This window comes from Jaculus jaculus, chromosome 19 (genome assembly GCF_020740685.1).
Source record: "Jaculus jaculus isolate mJacJac1 chromosome 19, mJacJac1.mat.Y.cur, whole genome shotgun sequence".
Classification (NCBI taxonomy): Eukaryota; Metazoa; Chordata; class Mammalia; order Rodentia; family Dipodidae; genus Jaculus; species Jaculus jaculus.
Window position 1 is genome coordinate 38,765,137 of NC_059120.1, and position 15,705 is coordinate 38,780,841.

At 41.2% G+C, this 15,705-nt stretch overlaps 1 pseudogene; it reads right to left on the reverse strand.

Moving 5' to 3' along the window:
* Positions 1-776: 776 nt before the first annotated feature.
* Positions 777-2,031, reverse strand: LOC101616559 (annotated as a pseudogene).
* Between the last annotated feature and the right edge of the window lie 13,674 nt (positions 2,032-15,705).

Below are 15,705 nucleotides of genomic sequence, written 5' to 3' on the forward strand. Positions count from 1 at the left end.
AGCTTTATCTTATCATTCTTTTTTTTTTTATCATTCTTATCCAACACACATCAGAATGCGTATCAACAGTGCATCTTATAGGAAGGCAGTTTACAACAAAACTGAACAAGGCAATTGTGTTTATAGAACAAGTTTTCAGCAAAAAGTACCCAGTACAGTCCATTGAAACTCAGTGTTCCTAATTTTTAGGTAACTTAGGAAAGTGTGAAGTACAAGTCATTGGCTACTAAGCAAGAAAATGCAAGTTTGAAAGACAACTGGAAATCAGAAATTCAGGGATTTGAGAAAAGAACCTCTTGGTACTTGTACACATCTATTTACATTTACAGTGCCACTTACTTATTAAAAACAAAGAAAACCTCACAAATAAGATATCTCTCACACACACACAACAAAAAATCAAAACAGAGAACCATAGTGCCAAGAAATGCCAAGACCAATAGACTATTGACACAACTGGTAGAAATGTTATAGGCAACCACTGACTGTGTGCTATATTCTTTTTTTTTTTGTCAAGGTAGAGTCTCATTCTAGTCTAGGCTGACCTGGAATTCACTATGTAGTTTCAGGGTTGCCTTGATCTCACGGTGATCCTCCTACCTCTGCCTCCCATGTGCTGGGATTAAAGGCGTGCACCACCACGTCCGGCCTGTGTACTGTATATATCTTTTTTTTTTTTTTTGCATCAAAAAGTGACATTTATTCAAATAGGAAAAAAAAAAAGGAAAAAAAAAGACAAGATGTCCATCCCTTGGCTCCCTTCCCTCCCCCTTCCAATTGCTCCTCAGCCCCCCAGGATTGAACCCTGGCTAGGGCCAGGAAGCAGACAGCCCCCCCAAATGAGGTCAGCAACATTGAGGGGCATCTCTTCAATGGAGGTGTTGTAGAAAGTCTCTATGTCTCGAAGAGTCCTCTTGTCTTCTTCTGTCACCATGTTAATAGCCACACCCTTGCGGTCAAAACGACCACCCCGACTGATTCTGTGAATGTAGTTTTCCCTGTTGGTGGGAGGGTCATAATTGATGACTAAAGAAACCTGTTGCACATCAATGCCTCTGGCCAGCAGGTCAGTGGTAATCAACACTCTGCTAGAGCCAGACCGGAACTCCCTCATGATCACATCTCTTTCCTTTTGATCCATGTCCCCATGCATAGCAGAGACCGTGAAGTCCCGGGCATGCATCTTCTCGGTAAGCCAATCCACCTTCCTTCGGGTATTGATGAAGATCACTGCCTGGGTGATGGTCAGCGTCTCGTACAAGTCACACAGTGTGTCATGCTTCCACTCCTTTCATTCCACATTGATGTAAAATTGGCAGATACCCTCCAGGGTCAATTCTTCCTTTTTGACAAGAATCCGAATAGGGTCTCTCATGAATTTCTTGGTCACCTCAAGCACATCAGAAGGCATTATAGCTGACAACAAAACGACCTGGGTATTGCTGTTGAGCTTTTGGAATATATCATAGATCTGGTCCTTGAATCCACGGCTTAACATTTCATCAGCTTCATCCAGTACGAACATCTTGATGTACTTGGGAGACAGGTATCTCCGGTTAAGCATATCAAACACATGGCCAGGGGTACCCACGATGATATGGGGAGCCTCCATCTGCAGCTTCTGCACTTCAGCACGCACATTGGTGCCCCCAATGCAGGCGTGACAAGAGGCACCCATGTAATCTCCTAATGCCATGACCACCTTTTGTATCTGCTGAGCCAATTCTCGAGTGGGTGCCAAGACCAAAGCCTGAGTGCCCTTTAGATCTAATTCAATCTGCTGCAAAATTGATCTGGCAAATGTGGCTGTTTTCCCAGTCCCAGACTGGGCTTGAGCAATCACATCATAACCCTTATACAGGGAAGAATGGCTCGCTGCTGGATGGCAGAGGGCTTCTCAAAACCATAGGCGTAGATACCACGGAGGAGGGACTCTGAGAGATTCATGTCATCAAAGCTGTCAACAATCTCATTCCAGTTGCTCTCGATGACGCCTTCGGGCTCCATCCCATCGGGCCATTGTCTCTGGATCTGTAGATTTAAAGAATGAGTTTTATCTCCTGCTTAAAAAGCACACGAACAACACCAAGCATGATGCCGCCAGCCCACCCCTGATCCACCTCTCCCTCCTGTTCCCATAAAACTTTTAGAAGCTACTTTAAATAGTCTGTTTGATTAAAAGCCTGTTTCCCATCTCAGGAACAGGACAAACCGCCCTAGCTCTGTTAAGATAACTCTTCTTGAAGCTTGAGGGGCTGCCTGGATCACCGTGGCACTCACGATGCCGAGGCAACAGCCCTGGCCGCCTGGGCCTGGCAGCTCAAAAAACTACTGTATATATCTTGTAGTTCTGAAATGAAGGTAAATCACAGGAGAGAAAACTCCTTGAAACTGGCTTTGGTTTAAGTAATCTTTCACAATTTTAACCAGGCCTTCTATTTCAAAAACAGCAATTCCATGTTTCCGAAGGAAAAGTTTTCATATTCTCAATAACCACTCCAGTGCTGATGGTCTCAAGATACAAACTGTTCGTTGTATTATTGATCACAGCTGGATTTCTAAGTCATGAAAAGCAGCAAAAATGGAGCCCTTTGTAGGAAAAGAAAAAAAAAAGATGCCTTCTACCCCAGATTTGACACCATTTAAAACTTTTTTTTTGTTTTTTTTGGAGGTAGGGTTTCACTGTAGCCCAGGCTGACCTGGGATTCACTATGGAGTCTCAGGGTGGCCCTGAACTCATGGCGATCCTCCTACCTCTGCCTCCTGAGTGCTGGGATTAAAGGTGTATGCCACCACACCTGGCTTTATTTAAAATATTCTTAGGAATGTTAAATTTTCTAATATTTTTAAAAATTAAGAATGAATGAGTAAATCCTTCTGGAAAGAACTGTGGCAGTGTTGTCCTCTGCTAGGCAAATTATACATGTGTAGCTTACTGTTCCTAACTATAAACAACACTTCTCCATGCGGTGCCAGAACGCTAGTGCCCCCGATCATAGCCATGTGCAAAAGGACACAGGTGGCTGACCCCCATCTTGCTGACCCTTGGTGTGGATGAATGAATGGTACAGGACATCAAATATACAAAAGCTGAAATTCAAATACTTGTAAAAATTAGGACAAACTTTATATAAACATGTAATCTGGTTTCATAAATTCTTAACCATAGCTTTCTGGGGAAACAAGAATGAGGAATGTGTAGGAAAGGAAACAGGTCTATGTTACAGATACAAAGTCTGGGTTTTTAAAAATAAATATCCTTTCTAGAGTATGAACTGTATGGAAGATTACTAAGACCAGTGATGGAACTATTTTCTTCCCTCTCCTCTTTATTCTTGCATTACTCTTTTTCCTCCTTACTCTTAGTTTTGACAGTCTTTGGACAACCCATCTTAATAAGAGAATACAGTTCTAGATAATTCAAGCAGCTGAAGAGCTTGTGAGTTAACACATGAATGGGTTTGAAATACCTCTCTACATCTGCTTTTACAAACTGTCCTGGGATGATGAATACTATTAAGGGGAGTAACAGAGAAGAGGAAAGCAATTCCAACATAGAACTTAGGAAAAGAGACAGGAAATAATTCTCACTGCTAATCAACAGTTTATGAAGCACTAGCTCTGATTTTTACATACAGGTTCCCCAAAGGAAACAAACACATCAAATGCAAAGCACAAGCAATTCCAGAGTTTTCCCCAGAATGCAACTTATTTTCATTCTATAAACAACATAAAAGAACCAGTCCTCTCTGGCACAACAAAGACTTGGGTCCAGGTGCTTTTGGATATGATGAATTTAGGTCATAAAATATGCCCAGCCTTCAAAAGAGCCATCAATGTTTTTTCAGGTTATTGTGGCAGCTATTTATTTGAAAGGGCAACACTACTGAAAAAATTGGTAAGTTTTCCATGAATTCTAGCATATCCATATCATATGGTATCAAGAAATACAGCCACCATGACCATGACAGCTCCCTGCAAGGCATAAATAAAGCAATGATCCTCACAAGGACAACAAAATGCCTAGCTACAGAAAAATGAATAGACTTTTTACTAAGAGAATAAAGTTTCTGTCTTATATCCTAAAAAGTCACCTTAATCACCATCTATAAAATATAAAATTTCCTAAAAGAGCTAGGCATGGTGGTACACACCCATAATCCCAACACTTGGGAGGCTAAAACAGGATTGTGAGGTCAAGGCAAGCCTAGGCTACAGAACAAAACCTTTTCTCTAACACACACACACACACACACACTTCTCTATCTTTTTTTTTTCTGTCTCTCTCTGCTAGCAAATAAATAAAGTATAAATAAAAATAACAGGGCTACTTCTGGGTAAGATGGTGTCATGCTGGCCACACCAAAGCAGCCTAGGGAGGGAAATAAACAGAAACACAGCAAAATACCCTTTTCTACCAAAAAGTAAAGGTGTATAAGTTATTAACTACCAGGAGCCATTTGGCTGGCCTTGAATCCATAGCTCTGGGCTGTTTGGCAGCAAGATTTTAGCACCTACATGTAAGCAAGATTATGTACATTCAGTGTTACTGATAAGAGCTGGCCATTCCTTAATGATTTATGCTTGTATTGCTGGGATCAGAGGGTTTGTTTGTTTCCAAACCTTGGGATAATCTTTTGTACTGAGAAGTGATTGAAGTGCAAAACTGTGTAACAGAAAGGAGTTGTCTTGATAGAAACTTGTGTATAGGTCATGGAATTTTTGTCCATGGGCAAACTGTTTGCAAGAAGATATAAAAAGGACTGCTGAGAAATAAATGGAGCTTCAGTCCTGGACTGGAGTCCTTGCTTTCATTCTTTCTCCTGTCTTTCTTTATTCCTCATTCCCCATCAGGCTCAAACCCTATCAGCCAGCAGGCTCCGGCAGTTAACTATGGAAACGAAGTAGGAGAGACCAAGATCTTCCAGAAAGGAGGAAACCAGCCAGAATCCCACTCAGGTGCCAGCAGCCCTGACTCATGAGCCTGCCAGCTCACTTGCAAGGTGGCCTCCTTGCAAAGTCAAAAAACCTGAAGGGGATGACAGAAGGAGCCAGCCAAGCAGTTGCGAAAAGAGATACAAATGGAACCAGCTGAGCAGCTCTGGTACAACTCCAGGCAATCTGCATAGCCTTCCATCCCCCAACTGTCAGGCCTGTGAATGTCCAGAGAACTCATTCATCCCCTCTACCTGGCACTGAGAGAGATCAAGGTGGACATTCAGCATTAGTGAGATTGGAAGCTATCCCAAAAAGGTAACAGAGCCTCCTTATACAAAGCCAGATATAGGCCTGCACTGGAAGTACTAATCTCTCTTTCCATGTCAGGAAATTTATATTTTGAATTATTACATTTTATTTTATTATTTTATTACATTTGAATGATATATTCTTGGTTAGCTTTATCATTCTAAAATAAGCTGCATTTTGGTGTTGACTATTGTTACCTTTGTTGTTTCCTGATTTATAGGGCCTTTATCTTTTTCTTCAGTCACTATTGGGGGCAAGGACTGACTGGCCCCAGGCTGACTTGAAACCTATTTCAGACCAGAAATCTCAACCTCCTAGTTAACAGGGTTAAGGGTGTGGGGCAACACACACCCCTAGGGATTTTGGATTTATTAGATTAACTGTTTAGTTTAATCCACACTTGTATAAATGCTTTTATAAATAGTCTGCTGGTTTTGATTGAATGTCTTTATTGCTCAGTTGAATTTTATAATTTGCCAGTAAGTTGTTTTACCTAGTCTATTACAATACTTGAATAATAGGCAAAATCAACATCTAGGATCACTTCTGATATTTCTCTTGGAGATAAGAGCTACACTGGGCATCTTAACTCCTGCAGTGAAGATATATAAAGTCAGATTTACATGGCTAAGAACACTGCAGATAATTAAAAAACCCAAGCACCAAATTAACTCAAGATGCAAAAATTTCTACATTATAATACAAGAAACATGAAGAAACAAGACAGTATGATCCCACAAAAAATAAAAATCTATCAGAAATGACCCCCAGTGGGACTGTTTTAGATGAAATGCCTGACAAAGATCTCAAAAATTTTTTTTTAGGGCTGGAGAGATGGCTTAGTGGTTAAGCGCTTGCCTGTGAAGCCTAAGGACCCCGGTTCGAGGCTCGGTTCCCCAGGTCCCACGTTAGCCAGATGCACAAGGGGGCGCACGCGTCTGGAGTTCGTTTGCAGAGGCTGGAAGCCCTGGCGCGCCCATTCTCTCTCTCCCCCTCTATCTGTCTTTCTCTCTGTGTCTGTCGCTCTCAAATAAATAAATAAATAAATAATTTAAAAAAAATTTTTTTTAATCTATACTCAAAGATATCAAAGAAGAAAACAAATTCCTGAAGGAGAACACAGGTAAACAACTTTATGAAATAAGGAGGTCATTACAAGACATGAATAAAGAAACAGAAATAATGAAAACAAAATACCAATCAGAATACTAGAAATGAAAAACAGAGTAAGTCAAAAAATTCTGTACAAAGTCTCACCAGTAGGATGGATCAAGGACAGGACAGAATATCTAAACTAGGAGACTAGGTGGCAGATCTGGTAAATCCAACAAAAAGAAAGACAAAGTAATAGGAAGTCCTTGAATGGGAATTTCAAGATATTCAGGACACTATGAAGAGTTCAAACATAAGAATTCAGGGCATAGTAGAAGAAGAATTTTACTCCAAAGGCATTTTATTTTTTATTTTTCTACTTTTTGGTTTTTCAAGGTAGGGTCTCACTCTAGCCCAGGCTGACTTATAATTCACTACAAAGTCTCAGGGTGGCCTCAAATACACAGCCATCATCCTACCTCTGCCTCCCAAGTGCTGGGATTAAAGGCGTGTGCCACCATGCCTGGCATAACAGGTATTTTCAACAAAATCATAGAAGAAAACTTCCCCCAAGTAGGGAAAGTGATGCCAATACAGATACAGGAACCCTATACAATGCCAAACAGGCCCAGATGGATTTACTGATGAATTTTATCAGACTAATACCACTGCTTCATAAACTTTTCTATAAAATAGAAAAGGAAGGAGTCCTGTCCTATCATATCCTTCTATGAAGCCAGCATCACCCTGTTACCAAAACCAGACAAAGATAGAACATAAAAAAGAAAATTACAGACCAATCTCCCTATGAACATAGATGCAAAAATTGTCAACAAAATGTTGGCAAATAGAATATAAGAATACCTCAGAAAAATCATCCACCCCAACAAATTAGTCCAAGTGTCCACTGTCCCCACTTTTATTTAATATAGTACTGGAAATCTTAGCTATAGCAATAAGAGACGAGACACACAAAAAAGGGATACAAATTGGAAAGGAAGAGATTTGCAGATGTTTTGATTCTATACACAAAGGACCCTTAGGACTCTGTCAACAAACTTTTAGAGCTGATAAACACTTATAGCAATGTAGCAGGATAAAAATAAACACACAGAAATCAGTAGCCTTCCTATATGCTCACAACAAACATGATTAAGATGAAATCAGAGAATCACTCCCATTCACAATCCTATCAAAATAAAATTAAGTACCTTGGAATAAACCTAACCAAGGAAGTAAAGGATCTCTACAATGAAAATTTTAAAACACTCAAGATAGAAATTGCAGAAGACACTAAGAAATGGAAACACATCCCATGTTCTTGGATTGGAATAATCAATATTGTGAAAATGGCAATCTTACCAAAAGCAATCTACACATTTAATACAATCCCTATAAAAATTCCAATGTTTTTTTTCATGGAAATAAAAAAATTCTAAAATTCATTTGGAAGCACAAAAAACCTCAAATATTTAAACAATTTTGAGCAACATTGAAACAAGTGCTCAACATTGAAACATCTCTATCACACCTTCCAAGGCTCAGGGTCCATTGCAGAAGAGGTGGCAGAAAGTATGTAAGAGCCAGAGGAAGGGTAGAACTCCTTATAAGGCAATCTTTTAGACACAAAATGGCCTGGATATCCATGACCTCACAGTGCCTGACACTACCTACATAGGACCATCATAACAGGAGGAATCAAAATAAAAGAGGGACTGAGTGAGAGAGGGAGGGGATATGACAGAGAGTGGAGTTTCATAGGGCAAAGAGGGGAGGGGAAATTACCATGGTTTATTGTCTATACCTATGGAAGCTGTCAATAAAAAAAAAAAATAAATAAATCAACAGGGCTGGAGTAATTGCTCACTGGTTAAGGCACTTGCCTGTGAAGCCTAACAACCTGGGTTCAGTTTCCCAGTACCCACATAAAGCCAGATACACAAAGTGATGTATGCACCTGGAGATTGTTTGCAGCATCTAAACTCCCTGGTGTGGCCATGGTCTCTCTCTCTGCTTACAGATAAATAAATTAAAAAAATTCAATCAATATTTCATGGTGCAGTTTTTTTTGGGGGGGGGAATAAAAAGGTTTATTTTGGCTTACAGACTTGAGGGCAGGGTAAATGATGGCATGAGCAGAAGGTGGATGTCACCTGGCCAATATCAGATGGACAACAGCAACAGGAGAGTGTGCCAAACACTGGCAAGGGAAAACTGGCTCTAACACCCATAAGGCTGCCCCCAACAATACACTCCCTCAGGAGGCATTAGTTACCAAATTGACAACAGTTGGGGACCTAGCATTCAAAACACCTAAGTTTATGGGGGACACCTGAATCAAACCACCACAAGGGTATCACTGGAACAGCAACTGTCATGGTGCAGTTTTGAATACGTTTGGATGTTTGCTGCATGACTGGTCTCTCCTCCCCAGCTCTTGATCTTCACACACAAGACAAATGAGTCAACACTGTCTTCACTGAACAGCAGCATGCTCGTGACGCCACCCCGTATCTGTCGACATGTGAAAAATAAGTTGGAGCTTATATTTGTTAAAATAAAACTGGGGGCTGGAGAGGTGGTTTACTGGTTAAGCACTTGCCTGTGAAGCCTAAGGATCCTGGTTTGGGGCTTGATTCCCCAGGACCCATGTAAGCCAGATGCACAAGGTGGCACATGCATCTGGAATTCGTTTGCAGTGGCTGGAGGCCCTGATGCGCCCATTCTCTCTCTCTCTCTCTCTCTACCTTTTCTCTTGCTCTGTCTATCTGTTGCTCTCAAATAAATACATAAAAATAAACAAAAAAATTACCAAAAAAAAAACCTAAAGTTTTTTGTTTTCTTCTCGCTTCAGTGGTCTGCTCAGGAAATGGCTTTGTAACTAAGTGGGTTCTTGAGGTTTTGTTTTCTCACAATGTTTCTATACCTTTATGTTTTACAGTAGAACAACTTTTAAAGATTGGTGTTTGTTTTATAAAAGTTCTGCACCTCTGCCCTGTTGACTAGCTGTCAGAATGCTGGGCAGAGCTATGTGGCACACAGCCTTTTGGGAGAGAGAAGCCATCTTGGTGTTAACCAGCAGTGGACCCTTCAAGCCTTAGGGCTGGCCAGCCAGCCAAATGTGCCACCTGGTGCAATAGTGGAACACTTGTTATGGGAGAAGACATGTGCTGTCTGATTGGTCTGGAGGCCCACTCCACAGGAGGGAATGCATACCTGGTGCTATAAACCTAGTCAAAACCTATGGCTGGGGAGAGGTCATAAGCTGTGGAAGAGTAAGAAGTACTGTTGTCTGGCTAAGTGGATATGTTATACCCACTAAACTTCCCTCTAAGCATTTAGGTTTATGACCATACACTAATGCTGCTCTCACTTTTGGGTAGAGAAGCTTCTCTTTTCGTTTTCTTTTTTAAAATATTTTATTTATAAGAAAGAGCGAGAGAGAGAGAAAGAGAGAGAGAGAATGGGAGCACAGAGCCTCTAGCCACTGCAAACAAACTCCAGACACATGTGCCACCTTGTGCATCTGGCTTGAGTGGGTCCTGGAGAATCAAACCTGGGTTCTTAGTCTTCACAGGCAAGCACCTTATCTGCTAAGACATCTCTCCAGCCCGAGAAGCTTCTCTTTTCTGATGGTGGTAACCACCATGGAGAAATACCAAGAAGAAACTCACTGGAGTGCTAAGAAGTGACAGAGGAGTGTTCAGCACTAAGTAAGACATCTCTATCACACCCTCCAAAGCTCAGGGTCCATTGCAGAAGTGGTGGAAAGAATGCAAGAGCCAAAGGAAGGAGAGAACTGCTTATGATACTGGCTTCCAGAAACAAAATGACCTTGATATTCATGACCTCACAGTGGCTAATGCTACCTACATAAAACCTTCATAAAAGGAGGGAGAAAGAAATGATGACATCAAGCTGGACATGGTGGTGCACACCTTTAATATCAGCACTTGGGAAGTAGAGGTAGGAGGATCAGTGTGTGTTTGAGGCCATCCTGGAACTACAGACTGAGTTCCAGGTCAGCCTGGACTAAAGTGAGATCCTACCTCAAAAACAAAACAAAAAAGATAGAAAGAAAGCTCCTTTTCCCAAATCAGAGACAAGAAAAAAATACAGGGTTGGAGAGGTTTAGAGGTTAAGGCACTTGCCAGCAAAGCCAGGGGACCTAGGTTCAATTCACCAGGACTCACATAAGCCAGTTGCACAAGGTGGTGCACACATCTGGAGTTCATTTGCAGCGGCTGGAGGCCCTGGCATGCCCATTCTCTCTTTATCTGCCTCTCTCTCAAATAATATATTTAATTTATTTTTTTAAAGGAAGAAAGCTGGGTGTGGTGGCGCATGCCTTTAATTCCAGCACTTGGAAGGCAGATGTAGGAGGGTCACTGTGAGTTCAAGGCCACCCTGAGACTACATAGTGAATTCCAGGTCAGCCTGGGCTAGAGTGAGACCCTACCTCAAAAACAAACAAACAAATAAATAAAGTTAGATAAATTCTGCTCTGAAATATGAGCTTGGAAAAACGATTTATTTGAGAGAGAGGGAGACAAATAGAGAGAATGTGTTCCAGGGCCTTTAGCAGTTGCAAACACACTCAGACACATGCACCACCTTGTGCATTTGGCTTACCTAGGTTCTGGGGAATCAAATCTAGGCCCTTAGGCTTAGCAGGCAAACACCTTAACCACTAAACCTTCTCTCCAGCTTGACAATAGATTTTTTTTTAATTAGGCATTTCTAGCCTAGTAAAAATTTATGTTGTAGGGATTTAGACCAAGAGAAAATTATTATTATTTGCCCAAACACAAAAAATTATTTTCTGGGCTGGAGAGATGGCTTAGCAGTTAAGTGCTTGCCTGTGAAGCCTAAGGACCCCAGTTCGAGGCTCGATTCCCCAGAACCCACGTTAGCCAGATGCACAAGGGGGCGCACGCGTCTGGAGTTTGTTTGCAGTGGCTGGAGGCCCTGGCGTGCCCATTCTCTCTCTCTCTCTGCCTCTTTCTCTCTGTCTGTCACTCTCAAATAAATAAATAAAAATGAATTAAAAAATTATTTTCTTTTTAAGATTTTGTTTTGCTACTCTGCAAATAGAAAGAGTTGGTGTTGAATACTTTTCTTTTCATCAACAATCAAGTCAACCTCTTTAGTCCCGAGATACTTTATCAACTAATTAGTTTTTAGGCTTTTTTTTTGAGATAGGGTCTCACTCTATCTCAGACTGACCTGGAATTCACTATGTAGTCTCAGGGTGGCTTTGAACTCCCAAGTGCTAGAATTAAAGGTGTGCGCCACCATACCTGGCTCTAATGAGCTGGGTTTTTTTTTTTTTTTTTTTTTTTTTAAACCACATTCTGGCTTGCTTATATGGTATAGTAGTTTGGTCAAGGTGTCCTCTTTAAACTTAGGTGTTCTGAATGCTATGCTCCCAGCTGATGGCAATTTGGGAATTAATGCCTCCTGGAGGCAGTGTATTGTTGGGGGCAGCCTTATGGGTGTTATAGCCAGTTTCCCCTTGTCAGTGTTTGGCACACTCACCTGTTGCTGTTGTCCACCAGATGTTGGCCAGAAGATGATATCTACCCTCTGCTTATGCCATCGTTTTCCTCTGTCATCACGAGCTTCCCCTCAAGTCTGTGAGCCAAAATAAACCTTTTTTCCCCCACAAGCTGCTCTTTGTTGGGTGATTTCTACCAGCAATGTGAACCTGACTGCAACATATTGTATACCTACTCCTAATCCTAGTGGTTTGCATTGTGGGTACTTAATAAATTTACTGAACAAATTAATGGATTTTGTTGTTCTTTTCTTAAAGTAATATAATAATTATAAAGCATCCTGAATCCCATCACACAAAATTGATTTTTTTTTTACATTTTTTAGGCTTCTTTTTTTTTTTTTATTAGTGTCCTTTTAAATTTATTAGAGACAGAGAGATGGAGACAAATAGAAGAAAGAGAGAAAATGGGCATGCCAGGGCTTCTAACCACTGCAAGCAAACTTCAGACACATGTATCATTATGTATATCTGGCTTATGTGGGACCTGGAGAATAGAACCTGGGTCCTTAGGCTTTGCAGGAAAGTGCTTTAACCAGTAAGCCATTTCCAACCTTTTAGTAGTGTTTAAAGTAAGTACACAAGGTGATGGGTTTCACTATGACATTTTCTTTTGTTTTAAATATATTCATTTATTGGGGGGAGGAGAGAGAATGGGCATGCCAGGACCTCTAGCTGCTGCAAATGTACTTCAGATGCATGTGCCACCTTGTATATCTGGCTTATGTGGGTACTGGGGAATAGAACCTGGGTCCTTTGGCTTTGCTGGCATCTCTCCAGCCCCATAATGGCATTTATACATATATGTCATACTTCATTCCTCCTCTCACTCTTTTCCCATCCTCCTCCCTTGCTGGTTTTCTTTCTCTTGTCAAATACTCCTCCAGTCGGCTCTCATTTCATATGAATCACATTCTCTTTCTGCCCCTCCACCCTGCTCCCTTAAGCTCTCTTCTGTCCTTCTCATGATCTCCTTTCTGTGTTCATGATCTATAACACAGAGATGCATAAATTTAAATCCAGATTCCACATATGAGAGAAAACGTAAGTTATTTGTCTTTGAGTCTGGCTTAGACTTAATAACTTTATATTTTTTCTTTTCAAATTTTTTATTAACAACTTCCATGATTATAAAAAATATCCCATGGTAATGTCCTCCCTCCCCCCACTTTCCCCTTTGAAATTCCATTCTTCATCATATCCCCTCCCCATCTCAGTCAGCCTCTCTTTTATTTTGATGTCATGATCTTTTCCTCCTATTATGATGGTCTTGTGTAGGTAGTGTCAGGCACTGTGAAGTCATGGATATCCAGGCCATTTTGTGTCTGGGAGGAGCACGTTGTAAGGAGTCCTACCCTTCCTTTGGCTCTTACATTCTTTCTCCTACCTCTTCCACATTAGGCCCTGGGCTTTGGAAGGTGTGATAGAGATATTTCAGTACTGAGCACTCCTATCAGTTCTTTCTAGCACCATGATGCCTTCTGAGTCATCGCAAGGTCACTGCCATCTGAAAAGAGAAGATTCTTTAGCAAAAATGAATGTAGCAGCTGGGCATGGTGGTGTACACCTTTAATCCCAGCACCCAGGAGGCAAAGGTAGGAGGATCACTGTGAGTTCGAGGCCACCCTGAGATTCAATAGTGAATTCCAGGTCAGCCTGGGTTAAAGTGAGACCCTACCTTGAAAAAAACAAAAAAAGAGAGAGAGAGTAGCATTAATATAAGGGTATGAACATTAAGAGAAGTGCTTACTGGGCAGTTTGATAAGCATAGTATATACATTTATCCAGACAGCAGCAGACATTACACCCCTATGTCTCATGAGTACCCCTGTTTTAAGTTTTCAGTATCAGGGATGTATTCCCTCCCATGGAGTGGACCTCCAGTCCAATTAGAGAGCAGTTTGTTTCCACCATGACAGATGTGCCACTATTGCACCCATTGGCTCATTTGGCCTGGCTGACTAAATATAAGGCTTGCAGTGTCCACTGTTGAGTATTTTCATTGGTGCTTTCTCTCTCTCTCTCATTGAACTGCATACAGAATGGCTTCTTCCAGCTTTCTGTCAGCCAACTTTATATTTTTATATGGCTTTATTGTGAACCTGGGATTTTATTTTTGTTTTGTTTTGTTTCTTCAAGATAGGCTCTCACTTTAGCCCAGGCTGATCTGAAATTCACTCTGTCTTCCAGGCTGGCCTTGAACTCACAGAGGTCCTCCTACCTTTGTCTCCAGGGTACTGGGATTAAAAGCATATGCCTCCACAGCCAGCTAGGATTTAAGTCTTTTTTAAAAAAATAATTTATTTGCAAGGGGTTGAGAATTGGGCACTCCAGGGCCTCTAGTCACTACAACCAAACTCCAAATGCATGGGGTCCTTAGTGTATCTGGCTTCACATGAATACTGGGGAATTGAACCTGGGGCCTTTGGCTTTGCAGGCAAGTGTCCTAACTGCTAATAAAAATATTATTGTGTTTTGAGACAGAGTCTAGCAATGTAGTCCTGGCTGGTCTAGAGCTTACTGTGTAGCCCAGATTGGCCTCATATTTGTGGCCTTCCAGGTGCTGGGATTATAGGTGCATGCCACCATGTCTGCAGAATATTGTTTTTTTTTTTTTAATTTTTATTTATTTATTTATTTGAGAGCGACAGACACAGAGAGAAAGACAGATAGAGGGAGAGAGAGAATGGGCGCACCAGGACTTCCAGCCTCTGCAAACGAACTCCAGACGCGTGCGCCCACTTGTGCATCTGGCTAACGTGGGACCTGGAGAACCGAGCCTCGAACCGGGGTCCTTAGGCTTCACAGGCAAGCGCTTAACCACTAAGCCATCTCTCCAGCCCAGAATATTGTTTTTTAAATATAAATCTTTCCATAGTTTAAAATTTTTTCATTTTATATTTATTTGTTAGAGAGAGGCAGATAAAGAGCGAATGGGCATGCCAGGGCCTTTAGCTGCTACAAACAAATCCAGACACCTGTTACATGGGTCCTGGGGAATCAAACCTGGGTTCTTTGGCTTTGTAGGCAAGTGCCTTAATCTCTAAGACATCTCACCAGCTATTTCTATAATTTTTATGTTTTAAAATCGTTAAGTAGCCACTGCATTATTTAGAATGGCATGAATTTTTAGATTTTTTATTTTTGGTTTTTCGAGATAGTGTCTCACTCTAGTCCAGGCTGACCTGGATTTCAGTATGTATTGTCAGGGTGGCCTCAAACTCACAGAAATCCTCCTGCCTCTGCCTCCTGAGGGCTGGGATTAAAGGCGTGCACCACCATGCTCAGCAAGAATTTTAATTTTTATTTTATTTATTTATTTATTTAAGAAAGAGACAGAAACAGGCAAACAGACAGAGAGTGAGTATGGGCATGTCAACTCTAGATGCATGCACCACTTTGCACATCTGACTTTACATGGGCACTAGGGAATTGAACCCAGGTCGTCAGGTATTGCAAGCAAGCACCTTTAACAGCTGAGCCATTTTTCCAGCCGTTGTTTTCTTTTTGAGCAGATCTCACTCTAGCCCAGGCTGAGCAGGAACTCACTTTGTAGCCCCAGGCAGATCTCAAACTCATAGTGATCATCCCACCTCTGCCTCCGGAGGGCTCAAGAATTTTTATTTTAATGGTAAATGGTGATAATCTGAAATATATTGTACCATTCCCAACAAATATTACTGAAGAATTATGGGTTATTTTATGTGAACTAAAATTTACATTCTGTATTTTGAATATTAGCTTCAAACCCAAGCTCAGCAGAGGGTGCAGCCTCTTAGTGTTCAGAATCATAATTTCCTGAGGGGAGT